Source organism: Podarcis pityusensis, assembly GCF_964106645.2.
Source record: "Podarcis pityusensis genome assembly, chromosome: 10".
In the NCBI taxonomy this organism is placed as follows: Eukaryota; Metazoa; Chordata; class Lepidosauria; order Squamata; family Lacertidae; genus Podarcis; species Podarcis pityusensis.
The window spans coordinates 8,593,265-8,616,381 of NC_138035.1; the positions used below are offsets into that span (position 1 = coordinate 8,593,265).

Sequence of the window (23,117 nt, forward strand, 5' to 3'; positions counted from 1 at the left end):
TTGTGGGTCAAAGCGCAGGGTCAAGGTTTCATATGCCCTGATGACATTCCTTTTGTACTCGTCCTGGAATGCAGTGCTGAGATGCGTTCTCAGCTGTTTGAGCCCCCAACCTATGTTGCAAAAAAGCAACACGTGCTATCGGTGTCTCGTAGACCCTCTCTGCTTCACACTGAGAGTGCGAAACTGTCAGGGATTGATTGTCGTCATTGTTCAAGCACATTCCAAAGCTGTGGAAGAAACTATCAGCTAGCAGGCACTGCGGCAGGCTGAAGGTGCTTGCAGAGGGCAGGGTTTCTCCATCAGGATGTGGCTTATTTCTTGAGAAGAAGTGCCAGTGTTCCTGTTTCAGATGGGTTTTTTTTTGAAGCGGCCGTGGCCACCCAGAAACTCAGGCTGTTGGATGGATTCTCCTATGTGGGGGTCAGTGAGTTATGCCTGTTGGGATATTCCATTCCACCTTAAGAACAGACGTGTGGAACTGTTGTATGTCACGTGCCTGTTTACACTCCAGCACAGCTTGCTGGGAACTTCTGTTTTGTGTATAGCTTTTGCTTAAGCTGTCTTGCGTTGGACACGAAGGAGATCGGACATGTTTTCCTTATATCCTGATGTATGCTGAATAAACTGCTTGTAAATATGCTCACACAGCCTCTCCTGCTACTTCTGTTGCATAGTGTTACCTCTGCTAAATAGAGCATGCCCTAGCTTTTGAAGTTCAGGTTGCTGATTCATGCTGCACCAAGGACTGGAGTTCGTCCGGGACACCGGCCAGTGGGATGGAGCCAGCTGGGGGCCTGCCAATTGCCCCCGCTTCCTTGGTTGTATGCCAACAATGCCAGTGTAGTGGCTCCCTCGGCTGCACAGTGTAGTGCAGTGGTCAGAGTGCCAGGTGGGTGCAGAAGGCACTCTCTGCTTGACTGGGCCTACCTCGCAGTGTTGTGCTAAAAAAGTGGGTGACTCTTGTGTACACCACCTGGGAGGGTGCAAATATGAATTGGAATCATTTTATTATTAATATGCCACCCATCTGACTGGGTTGCCCCAGCCACTCTTCCAACAACGTATTAAAAACACAATAAAACATCAAACATTTAAAACCTCCCTGTACAGGGCTGCCTTCAGGTGTCTCCTAAAAGCCAGGTAAATGTTTATTTCCTTGACATCTGATGGGAGGGCTTTCTGAAAGGTGGACGCAAACACCAATAAGGCCCTCTGCCTGGTTCCCTGTAACCTCACTTTTTGCAGTGAGGAAACTGCCAAAAGACCCTTGGAGCTGGAACTCAAATGTAATAAAATAACAAATTGATCAAAATTTTCCAGATTTCCGTGATTCAAACTTGCACTGCAATGTGGAAACCACTTTTGTTTTCCCCATTATGTATTGTTTTATTTCCCATCCTTCCTTCCTTCCTTCTCTCTCCTTCTCTTTTTCTGACACTCTCTTTCTTTTTCTCCTTCCCCCCTTTTCTTTCTCCAACAGGCAGTTGTTGGTTCTGCTTGTGAATTCTACCTTAGCTCAGGTCATGTTCCAGTTACAGGCCTTGGCTTAACCACTTGAAGACAAATACAGTCTTTCCTTGGGTTACAGATGCTTCAGGTTGCGTTTTTTCGGGTTGCGGACCGCCGAAACCTGGAAGTACCGGAATAATAATAATAATAATAATAATAATAAATTTTATTTATATCCCGCCCTCCCCAGCCGAAGCCGGGCTCAGGGCGGCTAACAACAATAAAACAGTACAAAAGTACAGCATAAACACAGTCTAAAATCATTCGTTATAAAATTAATTAATGGGTTACTTCCAGGTTTCGGTGGATGAGCAGAAGCGTTAAATCGTGCTTTGCACATGCGCAGAAGACCCGAATTGCAACCTGCGCATGCGCAGACGTGCCGCTGCGGGTTGCGGATGTTGTAGGTTGCGAACGTGTATCCTGCACAGATCACGTTCACAACCCGAGCATCCACTGTACATGTTTGGATAGTGAAAAACAGCATTTATCTTAGCTTCACTTGATGCCCAAGATTGTGGTAGTGATGGATCGTTCTTTGTAAGCAAAGGTGATTTTTTTTAAAAAAAAGTTAAAGGCAGAAAAATATGTCTCAATTTATTAGGGTGAGCAACTTTCAGCTGGGGTAGGAATCCTAGCAGAATGCTTATTAATGCTGGCTGTCCTGCTATCCTGAATGCTCATCTCCTTATGGTCACTGAAATGAGCAGTTTGCGAAGCCTGCTAGACTCATGTTGGGCCATTTCCCTCTTTCTCTGCCTTTTGTTTGAGTAAATGACCTTTATATAAAGGGACACTGTCGAGTCCCCTTTAGAAGTAAGAATAAGATAGTTGTGCCAACATGACATTGCTTGCCAAAACCACTCTTTGTGGGTGATCAGGTGTGAAGGAGGACAGGTTCTTACACCTTTAATTGTTGAGTCAAAGGTAGATTTTTGGCAGGTGCATCTTGAGGTGCTGGGGTGATTCTAGCCCCATTGGGTGCAATAAAAATGTGTTGGGAAAGCTCACGGGGAATGCCTGAAGAAATATCAGAAGGAAGAGAGGAGTGGATGTTCCGCATTGCCTTCCCTTGTGATAAGCAGAAGCAGAGTGAACAATGCAGAATAATAAAAATGGCAGAATAAATAAATTATGACAAAGGACAAGTATGCATATCTGCAAAACTGCATAAATTATGCAAAGTTGCCCAAGTCATACAGATTGCAGAAATTCAGGTTTCCTCGTCACCAAATGCATGCATTTTTCATCACCAGGCACGCAACCCTGTCCCTGGTTTTATTTATTTAACATGGGGCTACCTTCTGTATAAGAGTTCAAACTTGAGGGAGTGAGGTTGTGTGCTGTGGCCCCACTCCCAACTTCCATGTGTTGGGGGAATGTGCAAGTAAAACTTCCGAACAGAGCTATGAGTGCTACCAGCTCTGGCCTGTTCCTTTGTCTGGGTATCAGTCTAGTTGAGGTCTCGCCTGTATGTTGCTGAAGGAAGCTAGGAAAGCAGCCATTGACAACCCCTTTTTTATGGGACCTCATGGATTAGTCTTGGTATATGGAGGAAACCACATGGAAGCGAAATGAATCATGGGAGCTTCCAGTTGTCCACTTCCAGCCATTCCAGTTCTAAGTCAGTTGCAGCCAAAACAACAGAGAATTTTATGGCCTCTTACAAACAAAGAATGGAGAACTCCAGATGTTGCTGGACTCCAACTCCAGGAAGTCTCAGACAACATGACCAATGCTCAGGGGTGATGAGAGTTGTAGTACAATAACCTCTAGAGGGCCATGGGGTTCACAACCCTGTAATAGACCGATAGATTCTCTGTGGAGTATGCTTCCATGGGCAAGAGACCACTTTGTTAGATGCATGATGTAGTCTCCTAAGTTGGCTTGCATATGTGCCTCAAATTCTGAGAGAAGTAAACACAGTTGGTTTCCCCCCAACAACGAAGCATGACCAGAAGACCAAGCAATGCAGGAGATGCACATGGTTAAGCAGAGTAGTTAAATATGACATCCATTCGGTGTGGGTGTGATCCACTCTTGACTTGTGGCAGCCACTGGTGATGAATAGGCACAACAAGCTCAAGAATGTAACTGAAAATTTAAAGAGAAACTTCTGTAGTGCAACAAAATTAAAAAATTCCTTCCAGTAGCACCTTAGAGACCAACTAAGTTTGTTACTGGTATGAGATTTCGTGTGCATGCACACTTCTTCAGATACACTGAAATAGAAGAAGTCTGCATGCACACAAAAGCTCATACCAATAACAAACTTAGTTGGTCTCTAACGTGCTACTGGAAGGAGTTTTTTAATTTTGTTTCGACTACGGCAGACCAACACGGCTACCTACCTGTAACTTTATGTAGTGAGTAAGGAATTCCCAGGAGCAGCTGAGACCAGGTTCCACAACGCCAAATTTGCAATTTTATTCCTGTTGTGCATCTTCATCATGCAGGAGTCTCCTTCTGAAACACTTTTGTTGAAGTACAGTGACTTCAAGGCCTGGGAAAACAATGTTCGTACTTTCGGCTCATCATTTTGGGGATCTGATTTGAGTCTCGTTCTTTTCTTCCATAGGCAGTGATAGAAAGTTACAACAACAGTAGACTACAAACAGATTAAAACTCAAATAAACTTTCTGAACCTCCAGGGTGGCTTGTCTAAACAAGGACATTTTTTAGCAGGTGCCAAAAAGAGTACTGAGAAGGCGCCAACCTAAAATCAATAGGCAGGGAGTTCCGAAGTTTAGATGCTGCTGCACAAAAAGTTTGTGTTCTTACAAATGCAGAATAGATATTATGTACCAGCTGCACTTATCAATGAGGTCAAGTGGGCTTGTTAAAGGTAAAGGGATCCCTGACCATTAGGTCCAGTCGTGACCGACTCTGGGGTAGCGGCGCTCATCTCGCTTTATTGGCCGAGGGAGCCGGTGTACAGCTTCTGGGTCATGTGGCCAGCATGACTAAGCTGCTTCTGGCGAACCAGAGCAGCGCACTGAAACATTCTTTACCTGCCTGCAGGAGCGGTACCTGTTTATCTACTTGCACTTTGACATGCTTTCGAACTGCAAGGTTGGCAGGAGCTGGGACCGAGCAATGGGATCTCACCCCATCGTGGGGATTCGAACCACCGACCTTCTGATCAGCAAGCCCTAGGCTCTGTGGTTTAGATCATAGCGCCACCCGTGTCCCCTCAAGTGGGCTTGTATGGGGTATAAATAAGACATGTGGCTCAATAAGCCTTTTTTGACATGCCTGGTAATATTTTGTCCCATGATAGAGCTGTTTGAATAAAGAGTTGGCACTTTTTGACTTGCGTTTCCTGTGAATCAGGGATGGGAAACCTGTGACTACAACTCCCATAATCCATGACCATTGATTATACTTGGGGACAATCCAGTAAGACCTGCAGGGCCACAAGTTCCCCATCCTTGTTGTAAGATGTGGTTTATATCCTTTCCTTACACCTCATGCAATTTGAAACCCAGTTACTGTATTAATGAGTGGTATCATGCCTAGTGATAACCCCGGCAGCCTTCACACTCTCCTCTTGCCAGGACCCAGGCATGCACTTTTGGAATCCATCTGTCTTGGGAGTTCCTGCAACTTCCTCTGAACTGACAGCTGACTATAAATTCTGAAGCTTTCAGGGAGAGGTTATCACTGGGGCTGGCGGAAATCTCTCCATATTAATTTTTCAGAACCTTCCTGATGAAATCTAATTAAACACAGCAACCCCGGCAGTGTGCAAATCTCCTTGTGTTTGTCTCGTTTGTCGTCGGCGTGATTAAGGGGCAGGGGGGATCGGAGCGGGGGGGGGCGGTGGTCGTTGTTACTCGCTGCATTAGATGAGGCTGTGGCACAAATATCACTGATCCTTTGATCCCTTCCCCTCCTAAGCTTTTCTGTTTTTGTAGCTTTCTCTTGTAGCTTTCTCCTGGATTGTTTCTTTTGTGTTTGTGCGCGCGCGTACGCGATCAATTTAGCTCCTCGGGGCTTGAAGGAACATATTGATGACAGACTAAAGTTGTGCAACGAAGGTGTGCTTTGCATGCTAATAGACGCTCCTCTGACCCTGCAGATATCTCATCCAAGTTATTGGTGGCTGAGCCTCTTGCCTAGTGGGCTTCCTTTGCAAATGGGCTTTTGGATATGCTTGCTTTTCCCTCCTAGCAGACGGCTTTCTGTCTGCGATCTGCAGTATCTTGAAATCCTCTGCCTTTAAGCACTTAGCAGGGGTCAGCAAACTTTTTCAGCAGGGGGCCAGTCCACTGTCCCTCAGACCTTGTGGGGGGCCGGACTATATTTTGGAGTGGGAATGAACAAATTCCTATGCCCCACAAATAACCCAGAGATGCATTTTAAATAAATTGACACAATTCTACTCATGTAAAAACACGCTGATTCCCAGACCGTCTGCAGGCCGGATTTAGAAGGCGATTGGGCCGGATCCAGCCCCCGGGCCTTAGTTTGCCTACCCATGACTTAGTCTTAGGGAAATACATCACATTTCCCTAGAAAAGAACAGTCCGCCAAGAATATAATAAGAGAGGCAGGTATGGGAGTTCCTCCTTAGGCAAAACCAAGTTTGAGGGACGGGGTGTGAAAAGAATTACAGCGAGAGCACCAGCAGCATTTCGTAGGCTGGTTGAAGGATCATGCATCCTAAACACTGCACCTCCTGTGCGATTCAAGGGGTTTCATGCACACGAAGCTCCACATCTTATCTAATGCATAACTAAAGGTAAAGGGACCCCTGACCATTAGGTCCAGTTGTGACCGACTCTGGGGTTGTGGCGCTCATCTCGCTTTATTGGCTGAGGGAGCCGGCGTACAGCTTCCGGGTCATGTGGCCAGCATGACTAAGCCGCTTCTGGCGAACCAGAGCAGCGCACGGAGACGCCGTTTACCTTCCCGCCGGAGTGGTACCAATTTATCTACTTGCACTTTGACGTGCTTTTGAACTGCTAGGTTGGCAGGAGCAGGGACCGAGCAACGGGAGCTCACCCCGTTGTGGGGATTCGAACCGCCAACCTTCTGATCGGCAAGTCCCAGGCTCTGTGGTTTAACCCACAGCTCCACTTGCGTCCCCTAATGCATAACTAAGTAACGCATAACTAAGTACAGTGGTACCTCTGGTTAAGAACTTAATTCGTTCTGGAGGTCCGTTCTTAACCTGAAACTGTTCTTAACCTGAAGCACCACTTTAGCTAATGGGGCTTCCTGCTGCCGCCGCACCACCAGAGCATGATTTCTGTTCTCATCCTGAAGCAAAGTTCTTAACCCGAGGTACTATTTCTGGGTTAGCGGAGTTTGTAACCTGAAGCGTATGTAACCTGAAGCGTATGTAACCCGAGGTACCACTGCAAAACTTAGTTGACTGCCGCCCCGTTGGAACTAAAAGGAGAATTCTTTTGCCAACCGAAACCCTCTTCCATCACCTGCATTCAGAAGTTCTGGCGTTGCTCCCTTCCCCTGTTAAGGCAAGTCCCACTTGCACGCCACTTAACATGACAGATTTGACATTGCAATGCCTTCTGCTCTCCATCCTGAGGGCCCCCACAGCTTGGGACGAGGATATCGCTGGCGCAGAATGCAGATCAGCCACCAGGCCCTGTTGCCTGGTGCCAGAGATCTGCTGGCAGACACTGGTGTGACTTTGCATTTTGTTTTCTGTATTGTTAGCCCTGTCGGTAGTAAGTGATTGCATTAACTGCTGCTTATTTGTCTGTGGGGAGCTCAGCAACCATTTGGTATCATTTCTCTCTCCCCCCCCCCCCACTCCCCAGAGAGAACTGGCTCAGTTTTGGCTGCTTCATCCCTTGCTCTCACCTCCATGATTTAGCCGTTGCTATCCTGATTTGCAAATATTTGGGAGGGGGCATCCCTCACCCCCAAGCATTAATTATGTTATGCATATGTGCTCACAGGTACAAATAGTTTGACATAGCCCTGTTTGAACCCATGTGCAGGCTGAAGTATTTCTGAATGTGGGTGTCACAGTGATATTTTTATAGAAAAAGAGGCGCCAGAACTCACCACGAACTTCTCCCTTGTTATCTTTTTATAATGGCAATGGCACCCATCAGAGAAGTGCTGGAGCTCAGCTGTGGCTGAAAAAACAAGCCCTGGTTGTGCATCTTATGATCGAATGCAAAAGTGATCCCTATATAAAGGTAAAGGTAAAGGGACCCCTGACCATTAGGTCCAGTCGTGGCCGACTCTGGGGTTGCAGCGCTCATCTTGCTTCCAGGTCATGTGGCCAGCATGACTAAGCTGCTTCTGGCGAACCAGAGCAGCGCATGGAAACGTCGTTTACCTTCCTGCCGGAGTGCTACCTATTTATCTACTTGCACTTTGCGGTGCTTTCGAACTGCTAGGTTGGCAGGAGCAGGGACCGAGCAACGGGGGCTCACCCCATCGCGGGGATTCGAACCGCTGACCTTCTGATCAGCAAGCCCTAGGCTCTGCCGTTTAACCCACAGCGCCACCAGCGTCCCTTGATCCCTATATATGCAAGACTATAAAGGATTAAGTCTAGAACCAGCCTTCCTGATGAGGAAGTTTGTTTTTATGCATGTGTGTGTGGGGGGGAGTTTTGTTTGGAGGAGTGAGCCCTCATATCCAGCTGAGAGACAGGTTTACCACCTCTCTGAGAATAGTTAAGCCAGGGGTCAGCAAACTTTTTCAGCAGGGGGCCGGTCCGCTGTCCCTCAGTCCATGTGGGAGGCCGGACTATTTTGGAAAAAATAATAATGAACGAATCAGGTCTTACCCATGGTTAAATTGCCATAAATTGGTATTGCTTTTCATTTAAATACAATAACATACAGTGGTACCTTGGTTGTTGAACTTAATCCCTTCCAGGAATCCGTTTGACTCCTGGAACCGTTCGAAAACCAAGGCATAGCTTCCGATTGGCTGCAGGAGCTTCCTGCACTCAATTGGAAGCCATGCAAGTTGCATCAGACGTTGGGCTTCCCAAAAACATTTGCAAACCGGAACACTCACTTCCAGGTTTGTGGCGCTCGGGAGCCGATTTGCTCGGAAACCAAGCCGTTCACCAACCAAGGTACTGCTGTATAACTACAGTAACCTGCCCAGCGGTACAGTTGTACTAAGTTTCACATGCAATACATAGTACAGTGGTACGTCTGGTTGTGAACGGGATCTGTTCCGGAACCCCGTTCGCAACACGATCAGAACGCAACCTGTGCCTGCATGTCTGCTTGTGCACGGGTTGTGATTCGCCGCTTCTGCGCATGTGCGCGACATCATTTTGAGCGTCTGCGCATGCGCGAGTGGCGAAACCCAGAAGTAAGCCTTTCTGGTACTTCCAGGTTGCCGTGGGACGCAACCTGAAAAGATTTAACCAGAAGCAAACGTAACAAGAGGCATGACTGCACACAAGCAATACTCTTATTTATATATTATCATTTCAAGCAGCCTGTCCACAGAGATTCTTCTTCTGAGCATGGATTAAAAGTATATTTAGGAGCTACATAGACCGCCATAGCTCTCCTTTCTGCAACATCTCTAGTCTTGCTGTGTCCCTGTGGGTATACAGGTTTTTTTTGGTATACTGTAACCGAAACTCTGCAACACAGATCACTTGGCTATCTTAAGTGTACACTCCAATAGGTAGTGACAGAAAACATCTCATGTTTGTTCCTGGAAGTTCCAGAAAACCTGGTTTTAAAAATTTGTTGCTGTATCTTATTGCCAGCGCAGCTAGAGGATAGCAAAGGAAATGAGTGTCTACAGGTTTCTTTTGCTCCCAGAGTCTACTCAGGTAGATTGCTTCAGGTTTGAAATAAAAAAAGTATATTCTATCTCATTTATAAAGGGAAAGAAAGAAAGCCAAGTCTCACCAAAAGTGTCTATCCTTGAAGTGTCTTTAATTACCCTTCTGTGGCAAGTAAGGCGTTCCAACACAGCCACATTCCCAGTATTATTTAACCAGATTCCAATGGAGATTTCTATGGGTTGTTTCAGGCTATTGTTCATCGGGCTGCGGATAACAGTTAAAGTACAAAATCTATGCATAATGATAATAAGGTAAGAACCTAATTGGGCAGGAGGGGTTGCTGCATAATTTTGGAAATAATGTGAAACACCTTCCACCCCCCACCCCAAATTTGCCAACCTGCAACTCCACCTTGCATGAAAATATGAGCCCGTCTCTCCACAGCCTTTCCACCATAGGGGCAGATGCTGGTGTTTATTTTGGATGAAGTGCAGTGCCAGTGAAAGACAATTTTGAGAGAATCTTCCTGCAGGCGAGCAGAGATTGTTCGTAGGAATGGGTTCCTTGGAGGGTTTTAAACAGAGGTTGGATGGCCATCTGCCAGGGATTCTTGAGCTGTGATTCCTATATTGCAGGAACTCTACAGTTCTATGACTCTGTGAAGCCATTGCCATGCAAGACTCCATACTTTCTCTTGCTGCTGTTGGCCCATTGAAAGGCAACGCACCACCCTTTCCCCATCCTCTGTGCCTCCCTCTTCCTCTCCCCGCCCCCCCGGCACTCACCATAAATTAGGTTACAATGCGTATATTGAATTTCCCTTCTGTCTCCGGTGTTGTGGCACATCTGCGATACCTCCTGCCGTTAATGGCTTTGCACACAAAAACGAAGCGTAATAAAGGTTATGATGGTTGTGTTTTAACCTCCTGGCCCCCATTGTATGCGAGACTGGCGGGGGCTTCTGGGGAACAGTTAACTCCCATCTGCACCCCCCCCCACTGCATTTTCAATGCCTCCCGCTAGATAACATGGCTTCTTTGAGCTACCCTGCTGCTGCTTCGGGTTGGGTCTGCCTTTATTCATGGAACAAAGCAGGGAAACTGAAATATACTCGGAGTCGAGTGTGGATTTCAAACTCTTTATTCAGCTCATAGTAGTGAGGAATGGAAGTTCCCACAAAATGTCTGCTTTATATACATTATTTACACAATGGGCCCCACGTGATTGGCTGATTCTGGGATTCTCCTGTAGGCCAATCAGGTTGCGGATTCACTTCCACCTGGAGTTGGATTGGGTGGCTCCTGCAGACCAATCAGACTGCTGCATTCTGGATCCTATTGTTCTAGGACCAATCAGACTGCTGCATTCTGAATCCTATTGTTCTAGGACCAATCAGACTGCTGCATTCTGGATCCTATTCAACTCAGTACATAACAGAAACGTTCTATAAATATACTTGCTCATATGGCGAAGATGGAGAGATTGTTTTCACTCTCAAAGGGAGTAATAGATTTGTGAGAGGTGGGTGGCTGTGCGTGGGGAGAGCAATAGCAAAGTGTGGGGAAAGTGATGGAGAAAAGGGACCACGGAAGGAGAAAAGTTAAAGACTGAAGGACGGTTCATCAGGAAGTTCTCCAGCTCCACTGACATGAGCCTGCTGTGTCTGCAGTAAGTAGCAGTCTCAGCTGGCAGCGGTGTGGGAATACTGGCTTGTCTCAGTTGGCAAACAGGCTCAGGCTGTCCCTGGACAAACTCCATTTATAAAACAAGAGCCTGTGGGATCAGGCCAAAGGCCGATCTAGTCCAACATCCTCTTCTCAAAGTGGCCAACCAGATGCTTGTGAGAAGCCTGTAAGCAGGACATGAACACTATAGCAATTCTCCCCATTTGTGATTCCCATAAACTCGTAATCAGAAGTACCACTACCTTGAGCTGTAGAGGCAAAGCATAGCCATTGTGCCTAGTAGCCGTCAATAGCCGTTTCCTCCATTAATGTGTCTGATCCTCTTTTAAAGCAATCTAGGTTGGTGGCCATCATTGCCTCCCTTGGGCTTGAGTTCCATAGTTTAGCAATGCGCTGTGTTAATAAGTCCTTCCTTTTAACTGTCCTGGATCTCCCACCATTCAGCTTGCTTGGAGGTTCTTGAGTTCTAGTGTTGTGATGGAGGAAGAAGAACTTTTCTCTATCCACTTTTTCCATGCTGTGTATAACTTCATAAACATCTATCATGTTGCCTTATGCTCACCTTATCTCTAGACTAAGAAAGTCCCAAACGCTGGGACTTTTCTTCATAGGAGAGTTGCTCCTCCCCCTTGATCACTTTGTTGCCCTTGTCATCACCACCATCTGCTTAGCAGGCGCGTCCAACTTCCAAGAGACTGCGATCTACTCCCACTATAAAAAAAATGGCAGTGATCTACCCATCAAATTTGTTGAGCTTTGAGTTATGTTTGAGTTATGTTTGTTGGGGGAGTGATCGGGGTCCCGTGATCAACCGGAATCGACCAGGGACAGCCCGCAATTGACCGATAGATCGCTATCGACCTTTTGGACACCCCTTGCTTAGAGCATACTCTCCAACATCCTGCTGGTCAAACTCGAGATGCTCTATTTTTTGGTCTCACCCTCTTTTGGTCCAGCGTCTGGCCTGAGCCTGCTGACTCAACGCAAGAGCAAAAAAATGGGACATTCCAGGACCCAATCAGAAGCTGGGATAGCTGGTAATTCTGGGATGTCCTGCTCAAATCGAGACTGTTGAACGGTACGTTATAGTAGGCCCAAATAGGAGCATCCCATAAATGTGCATGGCTGGCAAAACAAACAAACAAACAAACAAACAAACAAACAAACAAACAAACAAACCACTTCCTATCCCAGAATACACCACCTGTGACGCAGGAATGTTTTGCAATTTTCTGAAAAACTTGCTCCTTCCCAACAAACAGCCCATTTCCCTCCTCTTGCAAATGAGTTAAACAAACAGCCCTTTTCCTGCTCGGAGGTAGACGATTTAAACCCTGACAAGGGTGAGGGCTGGGAAGTAGCGGGTGGGGCGCTACCAGTTAGCTGCTGTTACTTGCCTGACCCACATCTTGTCCTGTGGACCTTGGAGCTTGGCTCTGGTGCTCATGCTCTGGCGCTGGGGCACTACCAGAGCAGAGGTTATGCAAGAGGTTGGCCGTTTCTTGACATCAGAGCTGGCCTCCCTCGGAGGGGAAATCTCAGATGCCCTTGGAGATGGCAGGAGATGTAAAGCCGGCAACCTTTACCCTACAGGACCACGGGGAGGAGGAAGCCCAGCAAATGCAGGAGACAGAAGGGCAAGCAGGGGGGAATAAAAGAGTGGTTCCACTTTTCGGCATGCAGAAGGACATACATTTCTGGCATGTTAGCGGAGTCAGACACCAGCAGTAGCAGAATACCAATGGGAGGCCTGCAGGCAAAGTCAAGTCATTATTTAATAATAATAATAAAAAATTTTATTTATACCCCGCCATCCCTGGCCAGAGCTGGGCTCAGGGCGGCTAGCACCAGTAAAATTGCAATAAAAACATAATGGGGGGCAATTTAAAATACAGGTTAAAATGCAATTTAAAATGCAGCCTCATTTTAAAAGTAGGCCAAAGATCAAAACTATAAGGGGAGGGAAACATAAGGGTCCGACCGAGTCCAAACCAAAGGCCAGCTCTGTCTTGCAGGCCCTGCAGAAAGATGTCAAATCCCGCAGGGCCCTAGTCTCTTGTGACAGAGCGTTCCACCAAGTCGGGGCCTGTACTGAAAAGGCCCTGGCCCTAGTTGAGAGCAATCTAACCACCTTGCGGCTTGGGACCTCCAAAGTGTTGTCATTTGTGGACCTTAAGGTCCTCCGCGGGGCATACCAGGAGGGGCAGTCCCATAGGTACGTGGGTCCTAGGCTGCAAACTGATATGCAAACTGATATGCAAAGCTTCCTCGCCTCTTCCACTCCCGATCTCTACTCAGTCCTTATCCTTTGGCTTTCAAGGGGTGCAATTCCTGTGCACCACCCCTTCTCCTAAATTTCAGCCCCTGCTTCCTAAATCTTCTGGCTTGACAGGGAGCAACCATTAGCTGCTTCAACCCAGGCAGCAAAATCTCGCTGGTGGTCCCTGTGTCTAGCAGCTGAGATTGTCACCAGAGCTCCTGAAGGGGGGAAGGGGCTGTAGCTCAGGAGAACACCTGCCTGGCATGCAGAAGGCCCCAGGCTCAATCCCTGGCATCTCCAGGTAGTGATGGGAGAGAAGCCTAGAAAGCCACTGCCAGTTAGTATAGTCCATGCTGAACTGGATGGACCAATGGACTGACTGTGCATAAGGCAGTTTCCTATGTTCCTCATCCTCTGAGTGCCCTCACCTGTGGATCTGAGGCAGGTGGATGCTGGAGTGGGGCCTTTTCAGCTCTGGCACCCTGACTACAGAACTTCCTCCAAACGGAGATCTGCCTGGTATCCTTATTACTGTCCTTGCAACATGTCAACGGGCTGTTAGGAATGCAGGTTTATTCACAAGTCAGGAAGCGCAATCAGCTTTTATTCACAAAAGTAAAAACACAGCAGAGTTCATCTAGGCTAGCGGTTCTCAACCTCTGGGTCCCTAGATGTTATTGGACTACAACTCCCATCATCCCTGAGCTTTGGCCTTGCTAGCTAGGGGTGATGGGAGTTGTAGCTCAACAACATCTGGGGACCCACAGTTTGAGAAAGGCTGATCTAGGCTAATCTTTCCTCGTTGAAGATGTTGCTGGGACTGGCGTCTGGCCTCTCCTTCTCTCTCTAGCCCTCTCCCTTTGGACTCCTCCCAAGTAGCCATAAACTGTGGTGAGGCGGGGGTGGTGGATCTGCCTCTGGGCCTGTCTGCTCAGTGAGGCTCTTCATTATCTGGGTGTCAGTGGAGGAGGAAGGCTAGCTGAAGTGGGGCTGTCCAACTGCTGAGCAACTGAACCAGCGCCTGGCTCCTCTCTGTCAAGACTGCATGCTCACACTGAGATGCACAGCCCAGTCCTGTCCTGGAACGGCTTTCTTCTTCAGACCCCTCTGTGTTCACTCAAACCTCCTGCTTCCATCACCGCCCAGCTTGTCCCTTCTGCAGAGTGGTTCTTAGTGTCCCACCACCACTGTCCTGGGTCTAAGTCTTCTGTTGGGATTTTTGACACGTACCATTCTGTGCAGCTTCACACAGAGTCAATTAAGCGTTGGCCGAAAGCCAAGGATGACTGAGCAGACCGCCTGGAGATATGAGACCTTGGATACAGCTCTACCATTGGTTGAGGTCTCACACAGGCATGATGACTTATGACCTTTACTGACTGGAAAGTTTATTGGTCAGTGTGGTGTTCTGAGAGTCGTTTGGAGTTTGTGAAGAGAGAGCTAGTTAAGATCTGTTCTGTTCTTGTATATAGTAACTTGTAGAGTCTGCTGTAAATAATAAACACATCTAAGTAACCAAGTTACTAGTAGCAGCGTTTTGTTCCTGCTTCGTCCATCCTGCCTGCAACTGATTGCTTTCTGAAACTCTGCATATGCTCTGCTAAGGTCCTGCAACAGGTCAAAGTTGCGAAACACCAACATCTTCATCTGTGTCATCTCTGGGGGGGATTCTTGGACTGGCATCTCCCACCACTCTTCTTCATCCAGCCAGTCCCTGACTCAATGTCCGTTCCGTATAGATGAGCTTTTGCTAGCTTCGCTGATTTGTTGCATTTGCTGGTGTCTTTTTCTTTTTTTCTTTTACCTTGGCCTCAGGTTGGCCTGTTGTTTCCTGAATTATTTAACTGCTGCTTCCATTCCTATTATTTATGCAGAATTGCATGCACTTTGATTTCATTTGCCTTTTTTTGTGATTTTCGTTCGGAGATCTCCCAACAAGCTTCACCAAATGCTGACTTGGGCAGGAAGGCGGTATGCAAAACATTTGAATAAAGGGACAAATGCATGCATGAATCATAACCAAGGCCGCAAACTCTGCAGGCAAATCAAGCTCCTCGGGTTCTCTGCATACATTTGCTTTACAGTGGTACCTCTGGTTGTGAACAGGATCCGTTCCAGAGGCCCATTCGCAACATGCAAAGCCTGGAACCTGAAGCGCCGTGTCTGTGCAGGTGCGTGGAGCGATTTGGCACTTGTGCACATGCGCAAGCGGCAAAACCTGGAAGTAACCCTTTCCGGTACTTCCAGGTCACCGCAGGACTCAACCTGAAAAAATGTAACATGAAGCAAATGTAACATGAGGTATGACTGTATTTATCCCGCTTGTAAAACGTGAGTTATCATTCTATGGTAGAGTCTGGGGGTGCTGATGGGGCAGAATAGACAGGTAAGGTGGGACATGGAGGACAACACAGGCAGAAGGAAAAGCTCTGCTGGAACAGGTCAGAGACCCATTTGGTCCAGCATCCTGTTCTCACAGTGACCAACAGGCAGTGGCATAGCATGGATTGCCAGCTCCCGGGGCCACATGGAGGTGGTGGGAGGGAGGAAGGATAACCAACAGAGTACGTATGCGCATTCAGCTGCCTAACCGTGTCCATGTCACTCAGAAGATCGCAGCTACACATATAAGAAATGCAGAGTCTTTCCGTGGAAAAGCCATTTTCAGTGGAGCCTAGTGATGGAAGCACTCAGCTGTACTGAGGCAGCACAGGATGTTGGAGCAGATGGGCTGCTGGCCTGATCCAGCAGGCTCTTCTCATGTTTTAGAACATGGCAACACATGTTCCAGGAAGGCTTATTTATTTCCTATTCGTCCAAGGATCATGCTGTGTTCTCACAAACATGCTGCTGATTTTATTCCATCTCCGCTGCAGAACCTCAATTTGCTCCTCAGGCCTTTCTCATCCAAATCCTTCCATAGTACGTTCTTAAGCAGGGCCTGAGAAGGATAAACAGAAAAGGGGCAGTTGTGCAATCCTGCGCTGTGAGGAGCATAAATGCTGTTCAGAGTCTGCAAACTGTGAGCATTGTTTTTAGCTTCTTCTTCATAAAATAAAAGCTTTTGGTTTTAAAATCAGACTCTGTGCTTTTTGGTTTGGTGGATACTTCCATGCTCATACCTCAAGGTTACTCACCTTTGGCCTGGGGTCACTCACAAATTTAGCATTTGAACGGAGGACTTACAACCAGTTCTTTAAGGCTTATTCTACCTATCGATGCTATTGATTTTTCAATTGGAAGTGGTGGTCAGTAACAGCACTTCCAAACTCCCAGGGGGGCCTTATCCTGCAATCTCTAGCTTGAGATAATACATTTGTAAATGCCCTTGTCACTAGGTCTGCAAGCTGGATAAATTCTGGCTTCTGTAATCACCTGCCGGGATTTGTCTATGTGCAACTGCAAGCTCACAGTGGATTTGTGTAGCACTATCAAGACAAGTCAAGGGACCTGGGTGGTGCTGTGGGTTAAACCACAGAGCCTAGGGCTTGCCGATCAGAAGGTCGGCAGTTCGAATCCCCGCGACGGGGTGAGCTCCCGTTGCTTGGTCCCTGCTCCTGCCAACCTAGCAGTTCGAAAGCACGCCAAAGTGCAAGTAGATAAATAGGTACCGCTCCGGCGGGAAGGTAAACGGCGTTTCCGTGTGCTGCTCTGGTTCACCAGAAGCGGCTTAGTCATGCTGGCCACATGACCCGGAAGCTGTACGCCGGCTCCCTCGGCCAATAAAGCAAGATAAGCACCGCAACCCCAGAGTCGGTCACGACTGGACCTAATGGACAGGGGTCCCTTTAGCAAGACAAGTCACCTGTGGATTCCAATTCATCAATTCCAAGACTGATGGTCTACCAAAACTGATGCCCTCCAGAAATTCTTGGGCTATAGTTTCCATCAGCCCCAGCCAGCGCACAATGATAGGGCATATGCTTCACAGGTAGAAGGTCCATTGAGAAGATAACCTCCTTGAGTAACTGAAGCAAAAACTGAAGCAAATAATTCAAATAACCGAAGCAGAATCTGATGTGCAAATGAGGATTGGAGGGATATATGACAGCCAGCGACTGTTTTGGAGCCGGCTCATCTGAAAGCACTTTGAAACAAAACAAAACACCCTTCCTTTGTCCCAGCGTCTTGGAGTCCAGATATTTTTAACGTCTCTTGACTATAAAGGACTCTGGAAGAAATAGATTTGATGGAGACATCAGCATGAGAGCACACGCATGCACCAAGATGCTGATAGACGTGTTTGTTAGACAATGTACCAAAATACCTGTTTGTCTCCCGGATTCTGTTAATAAAGAGGGTTTTTTAAATATATATATAAAGTTGTTTTTCCGTGGCATTGTTCAATTGTGCTTGACAATAGGCGAAATCAGCAGTTTTGAATGCATGCTGAAATACTTGAAGGAATCTAGACTGTTTGTTTGTTATTTTAAGCACAGCCGGTTCATCCCAACTCTTAATTGACTGCCAGGGAATATCTCTCTCTCTCTCTCCAGTCCTTTTTAAGATCATCCCATCTGCTGGGAAGTGTTCCATCTTTGGGGCGGTGGAAGAACCAGACAGAAATTGACATTTGAGGGGAGCAGCAAGCACTTATATTATTATTATTACAGTTTGAGAATGTCTCTTTATACCAGAGATGTCAAACACTCTGAATAGCTATCATATATTTAAATAGGGGTTTAGAGCTATTCTTATTGCACAGCCACCCACCTGTGTGGCAATATATATATATGCAGCGTATCTGAGTGCATAAATTATGTTGCTATAATTACACCCATGTGGAAGGAGAACTCTATAGATTTATATAGAAGCAGTTCTGGAAGGCAGACATTGTAGCCTCTTTTGGGGTGTGCTTTTCGGTCTGATTACAGGGTAGTTAATGGTACTGCTCTCTGATAACAGTCATTGCTTGCTTTATTCCTCTTGCCCCCAAACAACTTGACTGATAGAAGAAAGTGATTAATGGTGTTAGAAACGAATAATGTATACCCCTAGGCAAAACAATGCTTTGCAAGTACAGCCCCAATAATACTTAAAAATAATATACAATCCCCATTAATCCTACGGCAACTTTGCCGGCAGTAATTGCTCACACAAGCGCTCACATATTGGGTTCCTTTGAGGTGCAGCTACCATAGCTTCAGTCTGGTTTGATTTCAAAATGTGTTTCCCATCTGACTGAGGTCCTATGGAGATGTAATGCTCAACCATGGTTTATTTTACATAGCCATGGTTATTATTGAAATTGAAATACTTTATTGTCACTTGTACAACTTGTATACAGTGAGATTACACGAGCACCCCCCACTCAGCTCTCTTAGTCTTAATTCCCTTAATTACTGACGCACACCCACCAAACTCGAAAGTCAGTTGCCCTGTTGTTATCTTTTCATTCAGCAGCCTAACAGCCCATGGACAGAAGCTGTTCTTTACCCTGTTGGCACGACTAACCATGCTTCTATATCTTCTGCCCGAGGGCAGGAGATCAAGAAAGTGCCGGGCAGGGTGTGAATCATCCTTGAGAATTTTCCTCACTCTCCTGAGGCAACGTTCTTCCGCTATTTCATCCAGCGGATTCATGGGACAGCCCATAATATCTTGTGCTGTATTCACCACCCTCTGCAGGCACTTCCTATCAGTTGATGTCAAACCAGCGTACCACACCATGATGCAGTAGGAAAGGACACTTTCTATTGTGGACCGGTAGAAGGAGATCATCAAATGTTGACTGACATCGTTCTTTCGCAATACTTTGAGGAGATGGAGTTAGGAACTGGATTAGGAACTAGTTCAGAATACCTAAAACACAGAAAAGGATTGGTAGGTTAAGAAAATCCTGATTTGAAATGAGTTTGTGTTAATCATGGCTAAGTGATAACATTTGCACTTTGCAAACCTTAGCTAAGGCCGCACCCTGGCCAGCAATATCAAACTCTTGTCGATGTATCCCTATTCAAGGGGCAAGGCTTCACTTGGATAAGCTAAACCAATAATGCACTAATTTTTTTGGAGGGGGATTTTAACCAGGGTTAGGGCAATAAACCTGATTGATGGTAACCATGGTTACACACTCTGCCTATGCCAGTGTTTGGTGTTAAAAGACTTGCTAGCATATCTGATTTTCTCTGTCCAGCATTGGAAGGTATGTGTGGCTGCTGTGCATCGCTCTGAAGTGGATAAATTTCATGTCCTTCAAGGTGGCTGCATAAATGAGGTTATAGTTTAAATGAATTAGCTTGTAATTAGGTAATCAAAACCGTAATGTGTTGGACTGGTGTCAGGGTATGGCTTCGTGCCTTTTGAAGGTAGTGGGTTGGTTTTTCTGTTTTCAAATAGTGGAGTCATTATATTTTAATTGCGGCAAGATAGTGCTGTGATTACCAGAACTGAATTGTCTGAGATGATGCCGCTTCAGTTCAAAGAGAGTTTCCCAACGAGAAAAAGAAAAACAACTGTTTGATTTTGGGGTGATTCCATAGAGCGTGCTGCGATTTATCAGATGTTATTCCAATTTCCTTGTGCTGGTGGAAATGCGTGTAAGATCAGAGCGCTCAGCACCACTGTGGCTGCTGTCCCCCCCCCCCTCCTTGGAGTCCTCTGGTCCTCTTGCATTGGCATGTTTTATGCTGCCAGGCCTGTCTCCTGGGCAGCTGAGAGGGAAGTCCAAGGCTATATCAGAGACAGAGCAAGGAGGAGAATATGAAACCTGTTCAACAAAAGCAGATCTCCCAGTTGCTCCTCGACAAGAAGCTTTTGCCTGGGTCAGGAGGGTGTCCACCTCTGGCCTACCGCAGTGAAGACGCTCCCTGCGGCTGGTCTTCCTGTAGTTCTTTCCATTAGCCGGAGAGTCGCCAGCTTGATGTCTGAGGTGGGCTTGAGCTCTGACAAACGCCTTTCATTTTATTTGGCTACAGAGAAGACCCCCAACTAGAGTTTCTTTATCCACGTGGCAATAGTTTTGAACAACAAGAACAAAAATTATGCCGAGGAATGAATCCTCCAAAGACAAAAAAATGCATTGAAACAAAAGGTGGTTCGGTGTGGCTTCCCAGTTAAGATTCTGGCCTTGGGCCTGGCATCTTTTGGTGGGCCCTCGTTTTCCAAGGGCACATAGGCTTGGCAATTCATTTCCACCCTCTGTTCCTCCTCCTCCTCTTTGCATTTTATACATGGGCAGGAAATATTTTGACAGACCAGTGGTGCAGAAAATGACTTGTTGCTGCTGAAGTGCAGCATCTCTTGACCACAATTACGATGCATTGTATGTAAAAGCATCACTTTCCTCAGGTGTTCTGCTGATCCACTTACTTTTGCCTCTGATCTCTCTGACTGAAATATACATTATCGGGACTCTTTTGCAATCATTTCACCAGCATGAATAATTTCCGCCAAGTAATAATGCAAGGATTGCTCCACTCGATTACCCTCAAGGACTACTGTGGCTGACATGACCTTCAGGTTGTGTGCTATGTGATCTTACTGCTCTTCCCATTACGGCTTATAGGTAGCAGACTGAACGTTTGCTTTATCATGACGTCGCCCTTTGATGACGTCACTACTGCTTAATATGGTTTGCATCGCAAATAATAACAGTGTTTGCATTCCTTTCCTTCACATATGTTATGTCAGCAATCTCACAATGTTAGAAACTCCGATATATAAGCTAATTGCCAAATAGCACCTTAAACCTAGTTCACAATGAAATGTCTAAACCCCATTTTGTTTTTGTTTTTATAATAAAATTTGTTATTGTTTTTAATACTGATTATTCATTTCATTTCTATACCGCTTTGTATTTTATATAAAAAAATTCTCAAAGCAGTTTATAACACGTTAAAACATCAAATAAAACAATCCAGAATAAAACAAATTCAAACTTCAGCGAAAATATTTCAGATCCTACTCCAAGTGGTGCTTTGCTTTTCACATATTTATTGACCTACTTAATTTATATAGCTGCCCCATATCAGAAGTACTCTAGGAAACCGGTGTGGTGTCATAGTTGGCATGCTGGACCAGGGTCTGGGAGATCAGGGTTCGAATCCCAACTCAGCCATGAAGCTCACTGGGTGAGCTTGGGCTAATCTGAATCACATGGCAGCGTAGAAGCACAAGACATGTTTCTTTTGGATTTGGATTTGATATCCCGCCTTTCACTCCCTTTAAGGAGTCTCAAAGCGGCTAACATTCTCCTTTCCCTTCCTCCCCCACAACAAACACTCTGTGAGGTGAGTGGGGCTGAGAGACTTCAAGGAAGTGTGACTGGCCCAAGGTCACCCAGCAGCTGCATGTGGAGGAGCGGAGACGCGAACCCGGTTCCCCAGATTACGGGACTACCGCTCTTAACCACTACACCACACTGGCTCTCTTTTGTTGCAATGTTACCATGTGCAGTGCCAGCCAGCTAGGTGGAGATGTCAGTTGGCAACCTGGCATCCAGAGATCTCTCCACATGGTCGCAGTTGGACCTGTGCCATTCACAAAACGTTCCTGAAGTCACGAACCAGAGTCAGGTGTATGTCAGCAATTAAAAAACACTGGTTTCAGTGAAGTTAACGAAGAATTATTCAAAGAAACCGGAACAGCGCAGGTTTAGTGATCCCAGCAACTCTTCCAAATAGGTCTTGCCCTAACGAGGCAGTTGCAAGGACTGAAGTGTTGGGACACTGCCGGGAAGACAGGGGCATCAGGCAGGCCCCCCCAGCTGGCTGCAGCCACTGGCCGGCAGACGGTCTCCCTTGGAACAGCATCAATCAGCGACACGAGCCTCAGATACATTTAGAGACCTGTGCACGCTCTCTCAGCAGAGTGTGTAAATCTTCTCACAGCAGAAGAGGCGGACAGAGAAGTGTGTAAGCATAATGTACAGCATTTTATTCAGCATAGTTCAGGAACAGAGGAAAACATGTCTGCTTCCCTTCCTCCCTAGCAAAACAGCAGTAATACAAAAGCTATATACAAACGGAAGTTCCCAGCAGACTGCTGGAAGTAAACAGGCATGTGACACACCAGTCATGCCTGCTCCTTTTAAGGTGGAACAGAACTATATCCTAACATGAAGGTCCCCACCTTCCCACAGCTGCCTAGGTCCCCTCCTCTCCAGGTTTCCCCTCCAAGCAATTGGAGATTGCGTCTGCATGCAACCAGTCTCTCATCTGCTCTTTTCATTTCTCTCTGTGTTCTGGGAGACTAGGGGGGAAGGGAGCTGGTTGCAGCAGGAGAGGGGAGACTCCCTGGATTCTTCAGCAGCCTGACTTATCTCTGTCCCTTGCCACTGCTCCTCTCCCACCTCTGAATCAGGACTGCTCTCTGCCACAGGCTCTTCTTGCTCACTAAAGCCTGTTGCCCCTTCAGCTTCCGACACCTCCTCCTCCCAGGCTGCTCCCTCTTCTCCCTCTGACCATACGTCATCATCTTACCAACACTCCCCAGGCTCTGAGCCTTCTTCCCTTGGGGGTTCCCCAGCTTGTGTCCCCCCCCCCTCCTCAGCATCCAGCCAGTCCAGGCCACCAGGTAGTGGTGGGAAAGAACTGCTCTCTATGAAACCCGGTACACAACACTGGGCTAGATGGACCAATGGAATATAAGGCAGTGTCCCATGATCTTTTGCTGCTCTGCTCTTTGAATTGAGAAAGACTCAAGCCTTGGAAACAGGAAGAACCCAGCTGGAGGCTGGCCATTGCTGGAGGAGTCTGGCAAGGCAAGAGTAGAGTGGCTGGTTTCTCATGGCCCAAAGACCAAGAGGCACCCAAGAACGAGCTTGCATTGATATTTGCGCCATGCATTATTAATCCTCGCACTGAACGCAAATTAGCTATGCAACATGTGTGCCCGATAGAACGCTCAACGGCCATGCAGCCAAGGAAGCCAGGATTAGTATTCAGCATTTGCCTCTTTTAAAAGAATTTGCTTC

At 46.7% G+C, this 23,117-nt stretch overlaps 1 protein-coding gene across 1 annotated transcript in view; it reads left to right on the forward strand.

The window, feature by feature from the left end:
* Positions 1-23,117, forward strand: part of PLXNA4 (plexin A4) — a 609,453-nt gene that overhangs the window by 85,918 nt on the left and 500,418 nt on the right. The gene's annotated exons all lie outside the window — the stretch shown is intronic.